This window comes from Macaca nemestrina, chromosome 7, assembly GCF_043159975.1.
Source record: "Macaca nemestrina isolate mMacNem1 chromosome 7, mMacNem.hap1, whole genome shotgun sequence".
NCBI classification, from domain to species: domain Eukaryota; kingdom Metazoa; phylum Chordata; class Mammalia; order Primates; family Cercopithecidae; genus Macaca; species Macaca nemestrina.
Window position 1 is genome coordinate 18431285 of NC_092131.1, and position 22712 is coordinate 18453996.

Below are 22712 nucleotides of genomic sequence, written 5' to 3' on the forward strand. Positions count from 1 at the left end.
TCCTGCTCACTTCCACCCCCCTCCCTCCTTTCAAGAGGACACTTTATTTCATAGATATGTTAATGCATTCCACTTGGCAGGTCTGGACCTGAGCTCTTTCTCTCTCTTTCTTGGGGACTTTGCATATCTATACCCCAATCTGGTAGCTGTTGGTCTAACCCTGCGGAAGGATGGTGCCCTTTCTGTTCAAGCTAGTAGGGTGTCTCGGGCAGAGTAGACCCTAAAAGTGATTAAGAGCACCTTAACGATCAGTGAGGCTATTTTTATAGTATAAAATAAAGGCAGTGTGTTTTGTTGGTTCCTTGTATTCCTCTTGCCCCTGCTTATTACTGCCCCGAGAAGGTAAATCACAAACCACCTTTCGGTTTCATCCTTTTTAACATAAGGTGAATGGTATGAAAAATTTAGCAGGTTCGGGTCTCTGCAGGGAGGATGCGTTACAAAGGGTTCCGGTAGTTGGGGAGGAGGGTTTTCCAGGAGAGACTGGTGCTGGTGAATGGAGTCAGTGGGGAGCTCTTCAGACACAAAGTATTATGCAGATGCAGTTGTTGTTATTCTGAATGGAGGCAGGGAGGAGGGAAAGGGCCTAGCAGGTTAGGACAGTGCAAAGGCCTCTGGGGGAGTTGGCCTGAAGGCTGAGATAAGACTTTGGGGAAGGGCAGGGTTAGGGAGGAAGGCAAGCAGGAGCCTCAGCCACTTTCTCACACTCAATTCAGGGCTTCCTTTTGTGCATTGAGACCTGTGCCGGTCCTCTCTCCCAAGGAGGTCAGCATCCAGCCCTCTTCATGGCTTGGACACGTGAACCCACCGTTGCCGTCACGTCTGCCTTGCTACAGCCTAGTTAGCATCACCTGAAACCATAAATAACATCAAAGAAAAGTGACCACGGCAGGTCATTTTAACCTGCTTGAGGCCCAGGTACTCCCTAAGTAAAATGGGGATAATAGCACTGTTACAGGAAAGGGGTCCCAATCCAGACCCCAAGAAAGGGTTCTTGGATCCAGCACAAGAAATAATTCAAGGCGAGTCCATAAAATGAAAGCAAGTTTATTAAGAAAGTAAAGGAATAAAAGAATGGCTACTCCATGGGCAGAGCAGCCCTGAGGGCTGCTGATTGCTCATTTTTATGGTTATTTCTTGATGATATGCTAAACAAGATATGGATTATTCATGCCTCCCCTTTTTAGACCGCATAGGGTAACTTCCTGATGTTGCCATGGCATTTGTAAACTCTCATGGCGCTGGTGGGAGTGTTGCAGTGAGGACAAGAGGTCACTCTTGTCACCATCTTGATTCTGGCAGGTTTGGGCTGGCTTCTTTTCTGCAACCTGTTTTATCAGCAAGGTTTTTATGACCTGCATCTTGTGCTGACCTCTCATCTCATCTTAGCCTCATTTTACCCAGCTCCTATTCACGGTGGAGTTGCTCTGGATTACACGCCTCTGAGAGTAACTACCTCAAAGAGCTGTTTGCAGAGCTAGAGGAGCTAGTCTGTGTACAGCTATGAGCCCAGCGTATAGAAGGCACACACAGGGTTGGATGCAGGCTTTGTGTGGCCTGAAAGCCTATTCAATTTGGCAGGGGTGGGTACCTCTTTAAGAAAAGAACGTAAGGGCCGGGCGCGGTGGCTCATGCCTGTAATCCCAGCACTTTGGGAGGCCGAGACAGGCGGATCACGAGGTCAGGAGATCGAGACCATCCTGGCTAACACGGTGAAACCCCGTCTCTACTAAAAATACAAAAAACTAGCCGGGCGAGGTGGCGGCGCCTGTGGTCCCAGCTCCTCGGGAGGCTGAGGCAGGAGAATGGCGGGAACCCGGGGGGCGGAGCTTGCAGTGAGCCGAGATCCGGCCACTCACTCCAGCCTGGGCCACAGAGCGAGACTCCCTCTCAAAAAAAAAAAAAAAAAGAAAAAAAAAAAGAAAAGAATGTAAGGCTGGGTGCGGTGGCTCACGCTTCTCATCCCAGCACTTTGGGAGGCCAACGTGTGAGCAGATAACCTGAGGTTGGGAGTTCAAAACCAGCCTGACCAACAAGGAGAAACCCCATCTCTACTAAAAATATAAAATTAGCTGGGCGTGGTGGCGCATGCCTGTAACCCCAGCTACTTGGGAGGCTGAGGCAGGAGAATCGTTTGAACTTGGGACGTGGAGGTTGTGGTGAGCCGAGATTGCACCACTGCACTCTAGCCTGGGCAAAAAGAGCGAGGTGGCTCACGCCTGTAATCCCAGCACTTTGGGAGGCCTAGGCAGGTGGATCACGAGGTCAGGAGATCGAGACCATCCTGACTAACATGATGAAACCCCGTCTCTACTAAAAATACAAAAAAATTAGCCGGACGTGGTGGCGGGCGCCTGTAGTCCCAGCCACTTGGGAGGCTGAGGCGGAGCTTGCAGTGAGCCGAGATCGGGCCAGTGCACTCCCAGGCTGGAGTGCAGTGGCATGGTCTCGGCTCACTGCAAGCTCGCCTCCTGGGTTCAAGCTAGGTTCTCCTGCCTCAGCCTCCCGAGCAGCTGGGACTACAGGCACATGCCACCAGGCCTGGCTAATTTTTTTTGTATTTTTAGTAGGGACAGGGTTTCGCCATGTTAGCCAGGATGGTCTTGATCTCCTGACCTCGTGATCCACCCACCTTGGCCTCCCAAAGCACTGGGATTACAGGCATGAGCCACTGCGCCCGGCCTGAGCCACTGCACCTGGCTGCCACAGGTTCTATACATTGTTATTCTCCTTCATTAACCATGGATTCCCTACAGTTAATCTCCACTCATGAATTCTCCATTCATCAACAATACTATATTAACATGTCCACATTTAGACATTAAGTCATACTTTTTTTTTGTTGTTGTTCTTTGTTGCCCAGACTGGAGTGCAGTGGCGTGATCTCGGCTCACTGCAACCTCTGCCTCCCGTGTTCAAGTGATTCTCTTGTCTCAGTCTCTCAAGTAGATGGGATTATAGGTGCCTGTCACCACGCCTGGCTAATTTTTGTATTTTTACTAGAGATGGGGTTTCACCATGTTGGCCAGGCTGGTCTTGAACTTCTGACCTCAGGTGATCCACCTGCCTCAGCCTCTCAAAGTGCTGGGATTACAGGTGTGAGCCACCGTACCCGGCCTAAGCCATACTTTTAAAGTGTTCAGTGATAATGTATAATTTGATACTTTTCTCCCAAATCTTTTTATTCCTATCAAATCTAGCCTCTAAACTTGTCAAAATATGGCTTTCTTTGTTTTTTTAATGTTAAAGGCTTTACTTTGTGAACAGGAAGTCAAGAAACTAGATCCACCTAACTCTCCATGGGTATCTGTTGGATGTTTTGATTGTAAGTGACAGAAAAGCCAACTCAGGCTGTCTAAACAACAGGGGGAGTTTGTTGGTTTGTGCACTGAGTCCTAAGCTGCGGCTGCCCATTAGACGAACCCCATGCCTCCAGCACAGACGATGGGGTCAGTGCCACCCAGACCACAAGGGTGGAAACTTGGGGGACTCTGGGAAAGGGAAAGAAGAAAAATAGATACTGGAGAGGAAACCACAAATGTGCATCCTAACATGTGGCCCTATGTCACTTTACTTTTCTAGGTCACGGTTGCTTCATTGAATTAGGGGCTGGCATGACACTGTGACTGAAAGTCTTCCTAAGGCTAACTTTGTAGATTTTGTTTTCTTTATAAAAATTTTTTTTTTTTAAAACGAATAAACAAACCTTTCTGACCAGGGCTATAAAACCAATAATGTAATTAGTAAATAAATAGCTCTGTTTAGATTAAATGATAAGTCAGGGCAGTCAGCATTAGTAACTTTCTTCCTCCCCGTGAGTTGTAGATTTTGATCTACAGGCCGAGCGCAGTGGCAGCAGGAGGATCACTTGAACCCAGGAGTTCGAGACCAGCCTGGGCAACAGAGCAAGACCCTATCTCTTAAAAATGTAATAATAATACTAAAGAAAAATGAGTGATGAAGGATGTGAGGGAGGAGCCCCACGAAATGGAGTAGGTAAAACCTGCTGTGCCTTTAGTCAGTGTTATCTTCTGAACAGCCAAGGCAACTTGGTTGTTCATTCAGAGGAGATCCGGGAAGGTCTGGGCAGGGCTTGCTTACGTGACTGTGACCTTTGGGAGGCTTTGCTGTAAGGCTGGTGTCACAGGAAATCTGTGAGAGGTTTAATTTGGATTCAAAGGGAGCCGGTGTTGGCAGAAGCCAGAGTCACTCTAAATGGCAGTGGAATCAGATCCCTGTGGATAGCTGAGGGTTTCTCAAGAATGAAACCACAGACCTCAGCTTTCTACTTCATCCCCTTTTTACGGAGCCGTTGGCTGGTCCTGAGATGAGATTCTAGTAGTGGCACCAGGGGAGCTTTCAAGGAAGCATCTAGGGGTGTTTTGTGAGGGAATGAGTGCTTTGGCTGTGGTTCCACGGTCTATCTGGGAGCGCCATGGACATGGAGATGACATGGGCGTGGAAGATGGCAGTGAGTTAAGGGAGTATGCTTCTTCTCTGTCTCTCGTGTATATAGCTTGAGTGAAGGCTCTGGGGGCCTGTGGGGGTATTGGGCTGCCATTTTTTTTATTTTAAAGAGACAGGGTCCTGCTATGTGGCCCAGACTGAAGTGCAGTGGCACAATCATAGCTCAGTGCAGCCTTGACCTTCCAGGCCCTAGTGATCCTGCTGCTTCAGCCTCATGAGTAGCAGGGGTGCACCACCATGCCCAGCTAATTACAAAATTTTTTTTTGTAGAGATGAGGTCTTGCAATGTTGCCCAGGCTGGCTTCCAACTCCTAGGTTCAAGCAATCCTCCCCGCCGCGGCCTCCCAAAGTATTGGGATTGTAGTCATGAGCCACCGTGTCTGGCCCCAGGCTGCCTTGGTAAGAGAGTTTTACCCTCTTGTCTAGGATATATGGGGGAAAATTAATCTGATTAGTAGTACAGTGTATTCAAATTGTGCTTGGCTAATTGTTGAGTGTATATGCATAATTGACTAAGGTTGAGCTGTACATTTAACTGTAATAATTCTCTGTAATACAGGTTTTGGAAAATAGTTCTGGTGTGGTGGTCAATGGTGTTTCTCAATTGGCAGACAATAACTACTGGAGCGCAAAGAACAAGATAAATAGTTTGAAAATGGTTTCCTGTCAAATGTCTGTGCTTCGGAAGCATTACCTTCAAGTGAATCGATCAGATTTTTGTCCTTGTGGTAGCAGGACATTCAAAAAAGGTTTATTTGGTGGGTTGGGGGCAGGCGATAGGGTGAGGATTGGAGAAAAAGGAGATTATTCTATGAGTTGCCAAATAGGTACCTCTACAGCTGCTTGTTCTTCCCAAGGGTTCAGATGGGAGATGGAGATGGACTTGGAGTTCCAGGCCTGTGCTCTCGAGTAATCACGAGCTTCTTAAAAAACCTTTGTGTTTTAAGATTCTGATAAGGCTGGGTACGGTGGCTCACGCCTGTAATCCCAGCAGTTTGAGAGGCTGAGGCAGGTGGATCACCTGAGGTCACGAGTTCAAGACCACCCCGCCAACACGGTGAAACCCTGTCTTTACTAAAAATACAAAAAATTAGCCGGGTGTGGTGGCGGGTGCCTGTAATCCCAGCTACTCTGGAGGCTGAGGCAGGAGGATCACTTGAACCCAGGAGGCGGAGGTGGCAGTGTGCTGAGATGGGGCCATTGCACTCCAGCCTGGGCAACAAGAGTGAAACTCCATCTCAAAAAAAAAAAATTCTGATAAAAGCACAGTACTGGTGTGTGACCATTGCCCTGGATATTTCAGTATTTTGTAGACATGTTTGTCCATTCAATGAATATGTCTGTTTCTTTTCTTTTCTTTTTTTTTTTTTTTTTTTGAGACAGTTTCGCTCTGTCTCCCAGGCTGGAGTGAAGTGGCGTGATATCGGCTCACTGCAACCTCCGCCCCCCCAGGTTGAAGCGATTCTCCTGCCTCAGCCTCCTGAGTAGCTGGAATTGTAGGCGTCTGCCACCATCCCCAGCTAATTATTTATTTATTTATTTATTTTTTGGGACAGAGTCTTGGTCTGTTGCCCAGGCTGGAGTGCAGTGGCCCCATCTTGGCTCACTGCCACCTCACCTCTTGGGTTCAAGCGATTCTCCTGCCTCACCTCCTGAGTAGCTGGAATTGTAGGCGTCTGCCACCATCTCCAGCTCATTCATAAAATTTTTATTTATTTATTTATTGGGACAGAGTCTCGCTCTGTTACCCAGGCTGGAGTGCAGTGGCCCCATCTTGGCTCACTGCCACCTCACCTCCTGGGTTCAAGCGATTCTCCTGCCTCAGCCTCCTGAATAGCTGAGATTACAGGCGCCCGCCACCATGCCTGGCTAATTTTTTGTGTTTTTAGTGGAGTCGGAGTTTCACCATGTTGGCCAGGCTGGTCGCAAACTCCTGACCTTGTGATCTGTCTGCCTCGGCCTCCTAAAGTGCTGGGATTATAGGCGTGAGCCACCGCACCCAGGCTAGTTTTTGTATTATTTATTTATTTATTTGAGACGAAGTCTCACTCAGTCGCCCAGGCTGGAGTGCAGTGGCACAATCTCAGCTCACTGCAGCCTTGGCCTCCTGGGTTCAAGCGATTCTTCTGCCTCAGCCTCCTGAGTAGCTGGGACTACAAGCACACGCCACCCCGCCCAACTAATTTTTGTATTTTTAGTAGAGACGGGTTTCACCATATTGCCCAGGGTGGTCTTGAACTCCTGACCTTGTGACCTGCCCGCCTTGGCCTCCCAAAGTGCTGGGATTACAGGCATGAGTCACCGTGCCCGGCAATTTTTGTATTTTTAGTAGAGATGGGGTTTCGCCATGTTGGCCAGGCTGGTCTCGAACTCCTGACCTTAGGTGAACCACCCTGCCTCGGCCTCCCAAAGGATTACAAGTGTGAGCCACTGTGCCCAGCCAAATGTGTCTGTATCTATGTGAGCATCTGTAGGTAATGGTGAGGGGTAGAAAGGGTGAGTATGATTAGTAGCCCTTGCAAAATACTGTGCAGGCCAGGTGCTCGTTGGCTCATGCCTGTAATCCCAGGACTTTGGGAGGTCAAGGCAGGAGGATCGCTTGAGCCCAGGAGTTCGAGACCAACCTGGGCAATGTAGTGAGACCCCTCTGCCCCGTCTCTAAATAAAGAAAAAGAAAATGAAAAATGCTATGCAAAACTCAAACCAAACAAATGCCAAAAACAAAACAAAAACTCCCTCCCCAAAAAACCAAAACTGTGAAGAAGGAGCCTAAGAGGTAGATGACCAGCAGAAAGTTACATTCTGTGATCTTGGAAATGAGATCTTGGAGAAGAGCAATAGATAGGTGAGAGTAGTGGCCAAGGCGGTGGGCTGTGCAGGCCAGAGACACCTGGCGGCCTTAAGTCTGCATCTCACTCTGGCAAATGAGTTGGCTTCTGGAAGCCTTGGTGTCCTCATCTGTAAATGAGGATGACAGCACCTATCCTGTAAGGCTGGGGGAAGGATAGAATAAATAATGCAGGTAAAGCTCTTGGCATGGTGCCTGGCCTGCAGGAAGCTTTTGTTGTTATGCATGTTTTATAATCCTTTGGATTGTAGTCATTGGGTACTTGGTGTTCATTGTTTTGACTCCTGTTGTTTAAGCTCCTTGAATGTCCTCAAGGCAAAATTGACATCACCTTTTGTCCTTCTTAGGAAGATTAGGAGCAGGGTGGTGTTAGGGCAGTCACTGGACATTCCAGGTTTCCCACCCATAAATGGAGAGGTGGACTCTGCCACTCCACATTGCTAGGAAAAGATGGGTCATTTGGCTTGGTTTCAAACCAATATTTCCTTTACACCCTTCCACAGAGAGGTGACAGGGATCCAGTTAGTGGCAAGTTGTGGAGCAGCAGAGACGGGAATGCGACGCTCTTTATGATTTTCCTATTTCTTTGGTTGGAATTGGGTTTTTACATCACATATTGTTTGATTATAAAAAACAACAACACAGCCGGGCGTAATGGCTCACGCCTGAAATCCCAGCACTTTGGGAGGCCGAGGCGGGCAGGTCACCTGAGTCAAGAGTTAGACCAGCCTGACCAACATGGTGAAACCCTGTCTCTACTAAAAATACAAAAATTAGCCGGATGTGGTGGTAGGCGCCTGTAATCCAAGCTACTCGGGAGGCTGAGGCAGGAAAATTGCTTGAACCCAGGAGGTGGAGGTTGCAGTGAGCCGAGATTGTGCCATTGCACTCCAGCCTGGGCAACAAGAGTGAAATTCCATCTCAAAACAACAACAACAACAACAGCACTATGCTTGTGTTGGGGCAGGGAGTAATGAGAAATCTCTGTACCTCCTACTCAAGTTTGCTGTGAATCTTAAACTGCTCTAAAAAAAAAACCTATCAAAACAAAACAAAAAACAAAAACAGCTACAAGAACTCTTGCACAGAGGACCAAAAGAATGACTTTTGACTAGCTACAGAAACATGGATAAAAAAACGTTCTGGCCAGGCGCAGTGGCCCATGCCTGTAATCACAGCACTTTGGAAGGCCAAGGTGGGCAGATCACCTGAGGTCAGGAGTTCAAGACCAGCCTGGCCAACATGGTAAAACCCTGTCTCTACCAAAAGTACAAAAATTAGCTGGTTGTGGTGGTGGGTGCCTGTCATCCCAGCTGCTTGGGAGCCTGAGGCAAGAGAATCACTTGAACCCGGTTCAAGTGAAGCTGAAGAGGTTGCAGTGAGCCGAAATCATACCACTGCATTCCATCCAGCCTGGGAGAGCGAGCCTCTGTCTCAAAGAAACAAAAAAACGTGCTAAACACGTGGAGACCAACCACGTTGCTGTCGGTAGGTGGCAAAGCACTTTCCTATAAATATTTCAGGACTCCTCTTTCTCTACTTAAGAAAAAAAAGATTGCTTTGCATTTCAGACAACAGAAATGGCTGGACAGGCCTTTAGCTCATGTGCAAGAAACTGTGAAAACCATATGAAAGATTTTCCTTAAATGGAGATGGAGTTTGGCACAGTCACAGGTTCAAGTCAGAGCCTGGTTCTTAATTTGCCTACCATGCATGATTTATCATGCCGTTACCAAGATCCCCTGCCCAAGACCACTAATTTCTCCCTTACAATCTCAAGGTGTGTGCAGGGCACAATTCAACTTTAAACTTTTCTGCTTTAACTTTTGGTTAGGCAGAATCTCCATCTGGTGCTATTTTAAGATGAGTGTTTCCTGTGGCCCTTTTCTTTTTTTTTTTTTTTTTTGAGACGGAGTCTAGCTCTGTCGCCCAGGCTGGAGTGCAGTGGCCAGATCTCAGCTCACTGCAAGCTCCGCCTCCCGGGTTTACGCCATTCTCCTGGCTCAGCCTCCCGAGTAGCTGGGACTACAGGCGCCTGCCACCTCGCCCGGCTAGTTTTTTGTATTTTTTTTTAGTAGAGACAGGGTTTCACCGTGTTAACCAGGATGGTCTCGATCTGCTGACCTTGTGATCCGCCCGTCTCGGCCTCCCAAAGTGCTGGGATTACAGGCTTGAGCCACCGCGCCCGGCCGTCCTGTGGCCCTTTTCAAAGTATTCAAAGAGGTTTAAAAATATATAATATTCAGCAATCTAAGAGCTAATGGAAGTACTTATTTGGGGCCTTTTTAAAATAAAAAATCAATTAAACAGATTTGAAAGTCTTAACTCTCACGATGTCTTCAAAATAGATACTAAGATTAAAGAAAAAGAAGGCTTGAAAATCATAGGACTACTTATCCACCCAGTCATAATGCTTTTAGTAGCGACAGTAGTAGCAAATAGCACAGTTTATAAAAACAGAAGAGCTAAAATTCTTTATTTAATATTAAACAGGAAACTGAAAGTAGTCTGCAGCAATGTGGTGGGTTTTCAACAACCTGCTGCTGTGTTTATCTGTGCTGAAAAAGCCGAAATGAAACATTTCTTCTTTGATTGGCTTAAGATTGTAAGTTTGAAGGAAAATCCTTCAAACTGGAATCATGACCACTGGATGCAGGTTCTGTCCGGTAAGGTTTTGAAGCAACCTGTTTCCATCAGAACCAAAGGAAATTTGGAATCAAATCGAAAACCTCTCAAAGAGTGGAAAACGCTTTGTACTTTTATTTTGCCTTTGTGCATTGTTGTCATTTATCCAACATGTGCATATGAATATTCTTTCTGAAGACCTGGGCTTCATTTTAAGGTCAGCCTTCAATTTCTAGAGAATATAATTTGCTGCTATTTTTAGAGCATCATGATTGCTTGTAATAACTAATGGAAAAAAACTCAACAGAGAAATAAATGTGTAACAGCTGTGTCTGCTTAAACTTGATTAAAGGCAGTAAAAAAAAAGTAAACAGAAGAATGAATGTGACAATAGACAAGGGAGAGACAAGTATCTCTCTCATTGTGAAAACTTTTACAGACACAACTTGTTCCACTTTGGAAGGCCAGCGATGTCTGTGTTTAAAGTTTACTTTACTGTTTGTCTTGAGTGGGATCAGTGTTATAGTGAATAATTTATAGCCAGTATGAATGAGCTCATTAGTCACCTTTTCAGACTTTAAATGAGTTTTGTGGTTGTCATTACTCGAGCCTTCTGTTCAGCCGCGGAGCAAAATGACAGTTTGGCAGTTGTTGCTGGGGCCGCCTGTTCCCCTTCAGGTCTGTGTTGGCTTTTGTATTTCATTGAATCCTTCCCTGGCTAACCCTGCGCTGGTCCAGGCAGGAACTCTCCCACTTCACATGCCTTTTGCACCCCAAGTTTAAATGAGAAGTTTTTCAGGCTTAAAAAAAATCAGTTGTGTCTGCCAGAGAGAATGAGGGAATGAGGTGGATGAAATGAGCTTTTTCCAGCAACTCCTGGGTATGTTTCCTTTGTATTTGGTTTGATATTCAAGCTACTCAAAAGCAAAAAGCAAGCAGGGGACTTGTGAGGCAGCGGAGCCAGTCTCCCACATGGTGCCAAGCGTTTTAGGCCGAGGATGTCACTGGAATTTGGAGGGAGAAGGATGTTTCAGGGTAGGTTTGAACTGTTTCGATTCTGAACATCAGTGTGATGAGGGTAAAGAAACTTGCTACAGCAAATAAATCCATGAGGCCAGATTTCCAGGGACAAAGAAAACCGCATTGTTTCTACAAAGGGGTAGACAGCAAGACTTTTCAAGATCGCAGCCAACGCGGAGGTCCAGGATCACCGGGAATGGTCATTACTTCTTCCCCATCTCGGTGCCTCCCCACTCCAAATCATTAAGAGAAAGCGAGCTGTTGCAGCTGCCTCCTCACTGAGCCCTTGGAGACATGCCTGGGAGGCTGGTATGTGGGGAAGACAAGCCTAGGCATGCCAGTAGCAGGTGGGATTTCTTTGGAACGGATGTCATGAAGTTCATCCCTCCCATTGAACCTGGCCTGCGCAGCCTCCGGAGAACTCTGCCATTTACTCCCTGGGACTGGCCTCCATCCGGAAGTCCAGGACACTGTGGCATGCCCACCTTGGTCCTCAGGTAGCCTCTGCAGGCACTCGTGGGACGTGGAGGCCTGCGCAGGGTGCCTTGACCAGGCGCTCGGACCCCTGTGCTGAGGTCTCTCTGACGTCTGCTGCGAGCAACAGGCACTCATGGCTGCTGTCACCAACGTGGGCAGCACCCCCTTCCGGGACCCATATTGTTAGACAGCTGGCCTGGCGCTGTGTGAGGCATAGAGGAAACATGTTCAGGATTCCTCTCTGGAAGAAATGCCAACTTAAAAAGGACGCCTGGTTGTTTGGGGGCCAAATCTTTGAAACCAGTCAGAATCATGTCTTTGAGTGCAGAGAAGTGAGGTGCTGTTGAACGTATCCACAGAAAGAGCTAGCAATTCACCTGCCTGCTTCCTTTCCAGCCCCAACCCCTTTAATGAGTACTCACATGCAGTCACGTCTCACAATTTCTGGACACCTTTTGCCTGCACCTCAACCTCAATATTAAAGGCACAAGATAACACTATTTTGGGAAGGAGTGAGGATTTCAAAACAGAAAGGGTTGGTGAACTTGACTAACCAATGAAAAGAGACTTCAGGTTTGGCTGTTGTAATAAGTGGAATAAATTGCTAATCTCCAAAAAAGAACTTTGTGCTTCGGGGAAATATGTTAGTAATAATTTAATCTATATTCTGTTTCTCAGAGAGTTCATCAAATTGGGAGCTCTTACTTTGTTTTAAAAAGACTATCCTAGAGAGAAGAATCAATTGTTTTCTTTCACACCCCTCTGGAAAAGTAAAACGAGAGAAGTTATTTCTTGGCGTGGATAAGACTTTGGCAGACTTAGCCAGCGAAACCCATGAGACTATGGTACTTGGTGTACTCACTAAAGAGAGGAAAACAATAAAATCTCTTAAAAACTTTGGAGGAGGAAAATGTTGATGAGGCTACTTTTCTTTGATCTGTAGAGGTAATAGATGCCAGCTTGAGAGAGGGATAAAAAGGAAACTTTTTTTTTTTTCCTGTTAAGTGATCAATGTTTGTGCCTTGTGCTATGAGCAGAAGAGAAAACAGAGTCCCTTGCCCCTCAAGGCACTTACAGTCTGTTGGTGACGTTCAGTATCTAGTTGATTTATTTTTTATTACAAAGATACACCATACTTTGTTGATTATGACATAGAAGCTGAACTTTGAGTTTTTGCAAGTGGTGCCTTTTCATTCAGTTAAAAAGTCCCGGCCGGGCGCGGTGGCTCACTCCTGTAATCCCAGCACTTTGGGCGGTGGAAGCGGGTGGATCACAAGGTCTAGGAGCTGGAGACCAGCCTGGCCAAGATGGTGAAACCTCATCTCTACTAAGAATAATAATAAAAAAAAAATTAGCCGAGCACAGTGGCGCACGCCTGTAATCCCACCTACTTGGGATGCCGAGGCAGGAGAATCGCTTGAACCCAGGAGGGAGAGGTTGCAGCAGTGAGCCAAGATTGCACCACTGCACTCTAGCCTGGGCAACAGAGCAAGACTCCGTCTCAAAAAAAAAAAGAAAAGGAAAAGAAAAGTCCCCTTTTCCTTCTTCCTCTTGTTTTGTGTGTGTGTGTGTGTGTGTGTGTGTGTGTGTGTGTGTGTGTGTGTTTTGAGACAGAGTCTCACTCTGTTGACAAGGCTGGAGTGCAGTGGCACGAGCTTAGCTCACTGCAACCTCCACCTCCCTGGTTCAAGCACTTCTCCTGCCTCAGCCTCCCAAGTAACTGGGAGTACAGGCACCCACCACTGAGCCTGGCTAATTTTTGTATTTTTAGTAACGAGGGTTCACCATGTTGGTCAGGCTGGTCTTGAACTCCTGACCTCAAGTGATCCACCCACCTCAGTTTCTCAAAGTGCTGGGATTATAGGCATGAGCCACTGCACCTGGCCCTCCTCTTCTATTTCTTGGCCACAGTTTTTTCTACCTTGAGCCCCACTGGTCCCATCCTTCATGTCCTGGGCCCCGGAGAAGTTCTCTAAGAAGCCAAATGTTCTGGATTAATCTGAAGCTTTCCCAAACTCACTGTGTGGGTTCAAATCCCAGCTCCATCATTTACCAGCTGTGTGATGATGAGCAAGTGGCCAAACCTCTCTGTGCCTCAGACTCCCCATTGATAAAATGGGGATAATGATAGTACCTACTTCACATGATTAATGTGAGGCTGAAGTGAGTGAATATTTTCAGAGCTTTAGAACACTGTCTGGCACCCAGTTAAGTGCTATTTCGGTGTTTGTTAAATGCAGTCAGTCCTCATCATTGGTAGTTTTTGTATTTGCTATTTCACCTTCTTGCTAAAATTTATCTGTAATCTCAAAATCAGCACTCCTGGCCGGGCATGGTGGCTCATGCCTTCTCAGCACTTTGGGAGGCCGAGGCGGGTGAATCACCTGAGGTCAGGAGTTCTAGACCAGCCTGGCCAACATGGTGAAACCTCTACTAAAAATACAAAAAGTTAGCTGGGCGTGATGGTGGGCGCCTGTAATCCCAGCTACTCAGGAGGCTAAGGCAGGAAGAATCGCTTGGACCTGGGAAGCAGAGATAGCAATGAGCGGAGGTGATGGCACTGCACTCCAGCCTGGGTGACAAGAGCAAGACCCTGTCTCAAAAAAAAAAAAAAAAATCAGTACTCCTGATGCTTTTGTGGTCACTCACGGACATGTACAAATGAGTCATTCGATGTGCACGTTCCCAGCTGAGGTTGAACAAAGCGATGTTCTGCCCGCTTGTTTCGGCTTTCCAAGTATCCTTTTTGTGGTCAGTTTAGTACCACATTTTTTGCATTTTTGTTGATTTTGCTGTTTAAAACGGAGCTCGAGCACTGCTGTAGTGCTATCTAGTGTTTCCAAGTGCAGGAAGGCTGTGATGTGCCTTATGGATAAAATGTGTATTAGATAAGCGTCCTTTTGGCATAGTTCATTGTGAATGAAGCAACAATATATATTCAAAAAGCTTCTTAAATGGAAACACAGATAAAATAAATACCAATAAAATTATGATGTGATAATATATCAGTAAAATTATGTTTTGATTGGTTGATGAAAGTGTTGTGAGTGGAGGCTCGCAGGAACCTAACCCCATATTTCCCCTAGGAGCGATGATTCAGGATTTGTTAATTCAGTGTTTGTGGCACTTTACAGAACGCAACTACTGTGAATAAAAATAATCAGCTGTAGACTGGGCGCGGCGGCTCACGCCTATAATCCCAGCACTTTGGGAGGCCGAGGTGGGTAGAACACCTGAGGTCAGGAGTTTGAGACCAGCCTGGCCAACATGGTGAACCCCGTCTCTATTTAAAAAAAAAAAAAATTAGCCGGGCATGGTGGCACAAGCCTGTAATCCCAGCTACTCAGGTGGCTGAGGCAGGAGAATCACTTGAACCCAGGAGGTAGAGGTTGCGGTGAGCCAAGATTGAGCCACTGCACTCCAGCCTGGGCAAGAGAGCAGGACTGTGTCTCAAAAACAAAACAAAACAGGCCGGGCATGGTGGCTCATGCCTGTAATCCCAGCACTTTGGGAGGCCGAGATGGGTAGATCGCGAGGTCAGGAGTTCGAGACCAGCCTGGCCAACATGGTGAAACCCTGTCTCTACTGAAAATACAAAAAAATTAGCTGGGTATGGTTGCATGTGCCTGTAATCCCAGCTACTCTGGAGGCTGAGGCAGGAGAATTTCTTGAACCGGGACCCAGGAGGCAGAGGTAGCAGTGAGCCGAGATCGCGCTATCGCACTCCATCCTGGGCTACAGAGCGACACTCTGTCAGAAAAGAAGAGAAGAGAGAAGAAAAGACAACAAAAAAAAGTCAGCTGTAAATAAAATGAGTTCAAGAACTCAGAGAGTTGGTCTCCTGTTGTATCAGATAAGCGTCATGCATATCCCTGGGGCAGGAGAAGCATTAGTAGCTCTAGTCATGTGGGGTAACTCAGCTGGGCACAGATTTTCTATCAAATCTGAAAAATAAAAATAACTTGTAACCATATTTAGTGGAATGATCATGGCTCACTGCAGCCTCAACCTCCAGGGCTCAAGTGAACCTCCTACCTTAGCCTCCTGAGTAGCTGGGACTATAAGTGCATACCACCATGCCTGGCTAATTTTTCTTTTTTCTTTTTTTTTTTTGCAGAGTCACAGGTTTCCCTCTGTTGTCAGGCTGGTCTCGAACTTCTGGGCTCAAGCAGTCCCCAGCCTCGACCTCCCAAAGTGTTAAGATTATAGGTGTGAGCCACCGCACCTGCCTTCCCTCACAAATTCTTAATTCAAGAGTATTTTGAACTCTTGAATCTTGGAGCCTACATAAGAGTTTGTAGAGAAAGTTTGATATTCAAAACCTATAAACCAAAAGCCTTCCCACGGCCAGACAATAGACCTCAGAACACAGGATATAATGTTTGTTGTACTTAGCAGTTCTCCTGTTTGCTCAGAGCACCAGGCTTTTCAGAAGGGGATCGTTCTGTCCCTCCTGATTGAAAAGATCACAAAATGCTTTAATTTTGTGAAACGCTTTGCCAACGTATTCATTTTCCCCTAAACTCTTACTTTATGAAATGTTTGCAAATTGTTTCACACGTACAGTCTCTGAGAATGTGAAAATGATTCAGAAAAGGGAAAGCCTCACTTAAAACTACTGGAAAATGCAAATGAAAGGAAACAAAGGGAACATGGCCCCACTGTGCCCCATAGAATGTAATAATATGCCTCTAGCCTCTTATTTTGGCAATTTCCAAGTTTGTGTGATTTTAAACAACGTCCCAGCAAAATCCTCCTAAATACATTGTTGCATCCTTCAGTTAATTTATTCAATACATATTTATTGAGTGTCTTCTGCCAGGCATAAATGCCAGGTGTGCACTGCTGAATCTAATAGGCTGGAGTCCTGCTTTCTTAGGGTTTATTGCCTCTTCCCAGTAGTCAGTCTGGCGGGGAAGTTAACTCTCTTATTATAGGATCTCCCTAGGATAAATTCCTACAGGTTGGAAATTTAGGATCAGTCCATGCTCACTTAAATTTTAATTCGTTTTGCGACTGTCCTCTTGAAAAGTTATACCACTTCCCACCAGTGCCTCAACCAACATTGGCATGGTTCGTTCTTTTAAGTCTCTGCCATTCTGATAGATGAAATGAGACATCACAATTGCTTTAATTTGCATTTCTTTGATTTTTACAGTTTGAGAGTCTTTTCATGGGGATAATCTCATTTTTGTTTCTCTTTTTGTGAATTTGCCCCTTTTCTTATTAGAGTGATAATTTTTTTTTCTCATTGAGTTGTAAGATTTATAAATTAAAAATATTTAACCCTGTGTCATCTGCATGGCCAATATTTCCTCATTTGTTTTTAAATTTTATTTATGACCCATGATTTTACACACAATTCTAAATTGGTATGCAGTCGAATATGTGAAGATTTTCCTTTTGATTTGTTGGCTTAAAAAAAATAGCGTTCACTAAGTGCCAGAGCCCTGTTTTATGTTCCTTACAAAGATTAATTTATTTAATCTTCACAACAGCCCTATGAAGTGAAAACTAGCTAGATAGAAAGAAGTTGAGAACCTTGACTGAGGTTAGCTTGCTAGTAAGTGGTAAGGTCAGAGTACAAACCTAGTCTGTATCTAAGCACTGCGCCTTGCCACTGCTGGTCTTGGAATTAGACTCTATGTGTGTGTTTGCTTATTCATGGTTGCTTTATAAATGCTCATAGACCTACTCCTCCCTGAGGGCAGGTGTGCCATGTCTTCTGTTTCTCCTGGCCTCTTCCCAGTCTCCTCCACTCTTTACTGGGCATAAGCTACGTGCTTAATAAATACTTGTTGACGGAATGAATTGAGGAAATCTAGATTCGAGATCATCGGCTCACATTTGTGTTTATGCTCCAAGAGGAGTTGACAGGTTCTGTATTTCCATTTTGCCTCCAGCAGGAGGCTTGACAAGCTCAGGTTTGGCGCGGGCACCTGAGCAGATGAACTTCACCCTACCAGTTCGGCTGTACTTTCCCTCACCACACACCCCCCTTCCCTCTTAAAGTAAGCCTCCTGGCTCCATTCCCTGCTGGAGAAATTCTAGTAAGTCCTTTCCCAGGCTCCACCCTTCAGAATCTGTCAAGTAAACAGCAAGAAGGCACAAAAGGAAAGTCCCAAGAGATGGTGACCAGAAAGTTCAAATGATGCTTGACCAGGACTTTACACACACCAAGATGTTAGGGGTCTTCCAGCCGAGGGGCGCTCTCTCTTTTCCACAGTGGGACGTGAGGAGTTTTTTACTTTTACAAACAGCATTCTCAGACCTTATCTCAAAGAGACTCTTAGTCAAGCCATGATTAAGGAGTTATCTTTGAACATAATCTCCCCTTCTCTTCTCATATTCAATCATTTGACAAATCCTCTTGGTTCTTTCTTTGAAGACTCTCATGCATTCATTTTTTCCAGTCTCACTGACTCTTCTCTTATTCACTGGGTCTCAAAGTGGGTCCACAGACCAGCAGCCTCACCTGGGAGCTTGTGAGAGATTCACATCCTTGGGCCTAGCCCACACCTCCCCAACCAGAAACTCCGGGGGTGGGGCCTGCAGTGTGTGTTTTAACAAGCCCTTCAGGTAATTCCCATGCATACTCAAGTTTGAGAACCACTGCTCCAATGGACGCCCCCCCCAACCCCCTTATGACATTATAAATGTAATGGGCCAGGTGCGGTGGCTCATGCCTGTAATCCCAGCACTTTGGGAGGCCGAAGCAGGAAGATTGCTTGAGGCCAGGAGTTTGAGACCAACCTGGGCGAAATAGTGAGACCCCATCTCTACACAGAAATTAGCCTGGCATGGTGGCATGCGTCTGTAGTTCTGGCTACTTAGAGGCTGAGGAAGGAGGATTGTTTGAGCACAGGAGTTCGAGGCTGCTGTGAGTTATAATTGCACCACTGTGCTCCAGCCTGGATGACAGAGCCAGACCCTGTCAAATAAATTAATGTGTATATATATATGTATGTATGTAATGGGTGTTTATTGTAGACCATTGGAAAAATATGGACAAGTATGAAAGAAGCACACAAAAAAGTACCCCATAACTCTAACATTCAGAGGGAACCACTATTTTAGCCTTTTTCCTCAATTTTTAAAAACACATATTTAAAAAAAAGTCTTCATTCTGTTCTGTATGAATTACTGCAGTGATTTCTGAGTTGTTCAGCTGGTTTTTGATCTTCCAGTTTCTACCTTCGTCTCCTGAAATTCATCTTGGGTCCACCATCCCCATCCATCTTTTTTTTTTTTAATTCATATCTCTGACAGTACAACTTCTGGGCTCAAAAATATTCAGTGAGCCAGCTTTGCCCTCTGACTTTAACACGTATAAATTGCTCACCCTGCTATTCAAGGAGTTTGGTGATACGATGCTTGCACTCTTACCCACTAATCTGTGTGCTCTGTAGGGACAAAGACTGTCTATCTCTGGCACCTAACACAATGCCATGCACTTGGTAGGCACTCAGCAAATATTTGTTCAGTAAATGAACTCCTCTTCTACAATCAAGTCACATTTGGTAATTCTGTGCCATCAGTTTCTCCTGGAACATCAGTTTGTAAGCAGAATCATCCCCTTGTGCTTTCTCAAAAGGCACATACCAAGGCACCATCCTAGAAGACTCTAGTTGGTTAGGTGTGGCTTCTGGATGGTTCAGATGGGCATCCCCAGGTGAGAAGCTCGGGTCAAAAACACCCCTTCCCCATTTCCACAGGTTAAATACCAACCCACCCTTATTAGATATCCCGCTTCCAAAGTCATCTCCCCTCCCTTCCCCAGATGTTTCACCATGTCCTTTGTCTCTGCTGTTAGCAGCCGGGAGGGGTGGGGGGCCATGCCCGGAGGGGAGTCACGTGACTTAGGCTAGGCCAATCGCACTATTTCCCTGAGAAGTTAAACTATGTCATGGAAGACTTGAGGCAGTCCAAAGGTGGTGGGTGCTAAAAGTCAGAAGGCCTCAGGGCTTGCTGCTGGCAGTCCTGTGTGGCCATCAGTGAGCAGAGGAAGCCAGCCTGCAGGAGAGTGGAGCAGACCTATAGAGGGAAGCAGGAAAGGCATATGGTTCCACGCAGCCCAGCGGCATGTGCCTGCCCAGCCTCCCCGTATTTCCTCTTATACTCGAGTCTCTTTGCAGGATCCCTCCCCAGGAGACTGTCTTTCCAGGCCTGCCTCGGACTCTTCCCATTTTGGGCAGTCACTCAGGTCTTCCTGACTGCATCTGCTCACCTACTCAGTTGTACTGCCTCAAGTTGGGCAGGGCGTATCAGGTTTTATACTTAACTATTCCATAAATAGCCGTGCTGCTCTAATAACCAATACAGTGTGTGTAGGGGGATTAATGTTCTTGACCAGAGAAACATCTAGCAAAAGAATGCACAAAACATCAAGGGGAGGGGCGTTCTTCTCCTTGGAGGAGGAACTGAGGTCCCACACTGATGGGGGTAGATAAGCCTGGAATTGAGGTCTTCCAGCTCCCAGATACTTATGTGCTCTCCAGCCCATGCCCAGATGGGGCTGCAGAATGGTCCCATCAAGTCCTCAATCAGGAAATAAGTGTTTCTCAAAGTGATTTCTAGGGGGCATATACCATTCGGCTGTTAAATGTGTTTGTAAAACAGTGTAGACAAGACAATGGTTTAGACAATTCAGCTTGTTTATTTGTGACTTCTCAGGATCTAAGACGCAAGGGTCCTTTCTGAAAGTTCATGAGGGGAATTGCGAATGGGGTTGTTCCTAAACAAATTTGGCCCCTGCACCCTAGGTCAGGAAGCAAGTCCCAGAGCTGAGGTTCTATGGAATTAGAAGGTGGAAAAGGCCACATTAAACCCTCCTTTGGCTTTCAGCATTTTTTCCCTCATTTCACATAGACAGGCAGACATGTGTCCCCTGCTGTCCACATCAGGCAGGGCTGGTCCACCACTTCCTCTTCAGGGTGACACCTTCTCACATCTCTTGCTGCAACTGTAATGGGAGAGAGAAATTAAGAAATGTGTTTGAGAATGCAAGCAGCAAAAACACACATGGAATGACATATTCCATGTGCAATCACCTTCGGCTCACATCCCCTCTTTTTGAACTCTGAGAAAGCAGGCGGGGACTGGAGCAGGTGAAAATAAGATGCCAGCTCTACTTAATTTTCTGGCTATTGTGTGAGTGTGGTTGGGGGACCTGAGGGGTGGTTTGGGGGCTGGGGATGGAAGAAGATTTAAGGGGTGATTTCATCCTCTCTAGGCCAGCAAGGGCTTGGACAAAGGTCTCTGGCCTTGGTTCCTCTGGAGGAGAATAAGCCGCCCTCAACTGACATGCTGATGGAGGGGCGGGACCTGCATTAGCCAGAGCTACAGGAGAGCAGGGCACACATTGTCTCAACCTGGCTTTGTTACCACTTCTAACCCTGAGAATCTCTGGCATGAGACTTCAGAGATCATCTGACCTGTCTCTGCCACCTTGTGCCTTTTGCTTAGTGACTTTGGGTAGGTGGCGTCAGGTGCTCAGTAATCAAAGTGGTGGGGCTGGATGACCTCAGGCTACCCCTGGGCTTCCACCTCCGAACTGTCTCCTGATGGGGAGATACCACACTACTTGGAAGAGGTAAGGTCTCCTGTGAGTCTGAAAGGCACATCTTTGCTGAAGACTTGTAACCTGCCATCTTGAACTTCTCTTAGGGGTAATGATTCTCAGATGGGGGGTCTATTTTTTGAGATAGAAAAAATTTTCAGAAGCCTCGCTGGTGTTTCCCTTAGTCCCTCCTTTTGGCTAGGTTTAAAAGTACTGCACGCTAGAAAGCTTTCTCCAGGTCTACTCGCTGGCTTTTCTGGTCTTCAGACAGCTCACAATGTCCTGTCCACTGCCTCAGGACGGGGTGGCAGGAAGGGTGCCCTGGGCTTCTCTTCTGCAGAGGAACCAACTGATTTCACTACCTGGGAGTAATGTGCAATCACATTTTTATTTTTGTCACCACCAGGGTGTCCTGTTGGACTCTCTCCTCTCATCCTCTCCTAAGGCAGCTGGTTGGTGTGGCTTTGGCAGTGGGTGCTATTATTTGGAGGTGCCTAGAGACTTAGAGTGGTAGCTGCACCATTTCGCTGGGTGGTTTAGGAATGGTCAGTCTGGCTCCTGAGAGCTCAAACTGAGATGGAAATGAGACCTGTTTTCGCTCTAGGCTGGCCGGGGCATTCAGCACAACCCACTGGAGAGGCCCGACTGGCGTGGCCTTTAGGACGTGCCTCTTGCCTTGTAATGGCCACCGGCCCTCCCTCGGGAGACACGCGGCCACCTGGGTGGGACACTGCGGTGCCTACCTCCGGGACACGAGGTGGTCGCTGGGAGAGGGCTCGGAAGGCCCTGGGGGTCCTATCAGGACGCAGCACGGGAGAAGCGGAATATCCTCTTCTCACCCCCACAAGCCTCGCCCGCATCGTAATTCTTTTTATTTTTACTTTCGAGCCATGTAAGGCATGCAGATGGGGTAGGAGCGTTCCCGCGACACGTTGCCAGCAGCGAAGCGCCGGCCCGCTCGTGTGGCCGGAGCCCGGGGAGGGGACAGGGCACGCGCCGCCTGCCCCACCTGCCCCACCGCCCACGGTCGCTGCCGCCCCGGGTCGCGGGACCCACGCCGGTCACCCCCGCCCCGCGGGGCCCAGGAGGCGAGGCCGCGCGGCCCAGCCCCAGCCTCGGCCCTGGCTGCGTCCTGGTGGATGCCGGGGGCGCGGGCAGGGTCCGCCCCGGCGGGTCCGTGCCCCGCGCCCCAGGCCGCTGGCGGCCAGGCCCACGTTTTCCCTCTCTCCGGCTCCCTCCGCCCTCCGCTCTGTCCCTCCCTCCGCCCTCCTCCCTCCCCGCGCTTCCCCTCCTCCTGCCTGGTCATGTGTCGCCTTTTTTTGTTTGCAGTGGAAACAATTTCTCGCCGCTCGGCGCGCCCCGGCCCGACGCGCCGCGGCGGAGGCGAGCGGGAGGCGGGACGGGGCGGGGAGAGCGGCGGGGCCGGCGGGAGGACGCGCGGCGCGCCCGGCGGACGCCGCAGGTCCCATGCCGCGCCGCGACCCCCGCGCCCCTGCCGCCCGCGCCCGCGGCCGCCCCCCGCCGCCCGCCGCCCCGGGCTCGCCGCGCCGCTCCCGCGCGTCCTTAGCGGGGCCACCGAGCGATGCCCGCCGGGCGCCCGCGAAAGTTTGTCGGCTCCCGCTGAAGGGCAGCGGCTCCCCCGCGCCCCCGTGCCCCGCTCCGGCCAGGTGAGTTTGCGCCCCGCTCCCGCAGGCTCCCGCGTGGGCTCGGGGGGCA

At 47.8% G+C, this 22712-nt stretch overlaps 1 protein-coding gene and 1 long non-coding RNA gene across 12 annotated transcripts in view; one reads left to right on the top strand and one right to left on the bottom strand.

The window, feature by feature from the left end:
• The window catches only part of LOC105467570 (forkhead box N3), a 467055-nt gene that overhangs the window by 181519 nt on the left and 262824 nt on the right, over positions 1 to 22712 (top strand). For 2 of the 10 annotated variants that reach the window (XM_011717284.2, XM_011717278.2), the window contains exon 1: positions 22529 to 22663. The exons of the other annotated variants lie outside the window; for them this stretch is intronic. The gene's annotated coding sequence lies outside the window, so the exon portion shown is untranslated. Of the gene's footprint in view, positions 1 to 22528; positions 22664 to 22712 lie in introns of those variants that run through there. 10 annotated transcript variants of the gene reach the window in all.
• Positions 20071 to 22399, bottom strand: LOC105467571 (uncharacterized). 2 transcript variants are annotated; one of them, XR_011625645.1, is made up of 2 exons: positions 22295 to 22399; positions 20071 to 20399 (listed from the first exon to the last, which is right to left on the bottom strand). It is a non-coding gene; the product is annotated as an uncharacterized lncRNA (long non-coding RNA). The 2 variants fall into 2 exon arrangements; XR_978968.2 differs by lacking the exon at positions 22295 to 22399 and adding an exon at positions 21740 to 22243.